Source organism: Acyrthosiphon pisum, chromosome X (genome assembly GCF_005508785.2).
Source record: "Acyrthosiphon pisum isolate AL4f chromosome X, pea_aphid_22Mar2018_4r6ur, whole genome shotgun sequence".
NCBI classification, from domain to species: domain Eukaryota; kingdom Metazoa; phylum Arthropoda; class Insecta; order Hemiptera; family Aphididae; genus Acyrthosiphon; species Acyrthosiphon pisum.
In genome coordinates this window covers 72597497-72598550 of record NC_042493.1, presented here as the reverse complement: position 1 = coordinate 72598550, position 1054 = coordinate 72597497, and positions in this window count along the sequence as shown.

Genomic DNA, 1054 nt, shown 5'->3' with positions numbered 1-1054 from the left:
GGTCATCGACGAAGCCCTTAGAAACAAGGACACTCCGGAGTACCTGGTACTCATGATCCGATCATGGCTATCAGAAAGACTAATACTCGTCGGAGATCAGAAGAACACAAAAACAGTGACGTGCGGCGTTCCGCAGGGTTCGGTTTTAGGGCCTACCCTGTGGAATGTGGCCTATGACTACCTGCTGGACATGGAAGTATCACGGGGCGTCCAACTGATCGGCTTCGCCAAGACGGGGGAGGAGCTGGAGGATCTGGTTAATCCTACCCTCGAGAAGATCGATCAATGGATGACAAGTAGAGGGCTACAACTAGCTCACCATAAGACCGAGACCGTGATGCTGACAAAGAAGTGGGCCTACAACCCACCTCGTCTCAGCATTGGAGGGTCCCCAATTCAACTGAGCAGCCAACTGAGGTACCTAGGTGTCATATTGGACTCGCGGCTCTCCTTTGTAAAGCATGCAGAGACTGTAGCAAAGAAGGCGGACAACTCAGCCCTAGCCTTCTCGTGGCTAATGCCAAACATCTGCGGCCCTTGTCAGTGGAAAAGAAGACTCCTGGGGACAGTAGTTGAGAGTCAACTTCTTTACGCCACTCCAATATGGTCCGCAGCGGCAAGCTCCACGGCCAAATCAAGAAGAATCCATTCAATCAAACGATGCTGCATGAGGGCTAAGCAATGTGCAAACAGTACGGCCCCCATGTAGTGGTTACACATGAAAAAAAAAATTACTGTGTTGGCAGTTATTTTAAGTCGAGGAAAAATAATTCAATTAATAAATTTAAAACATTACCTTGCTTTACTTTAATTTAAACACTATATATAAATACCAAACTTAAAAAAAAAATAAATGCTTATTGGAAACAATTTAATGTCAAAATATTACAACATAAATAAACTAATTCTATTTGATTAAACTGCAGTGTCTAGGCACAATCGTCGTCAACAATGAACATACTAGCCAACACAGTATAATATTAATGTCATAATATGCAACATAGTGTTTACTGTTTACACGTTCTAATAATATTATAATAAAAACAATGGGGGA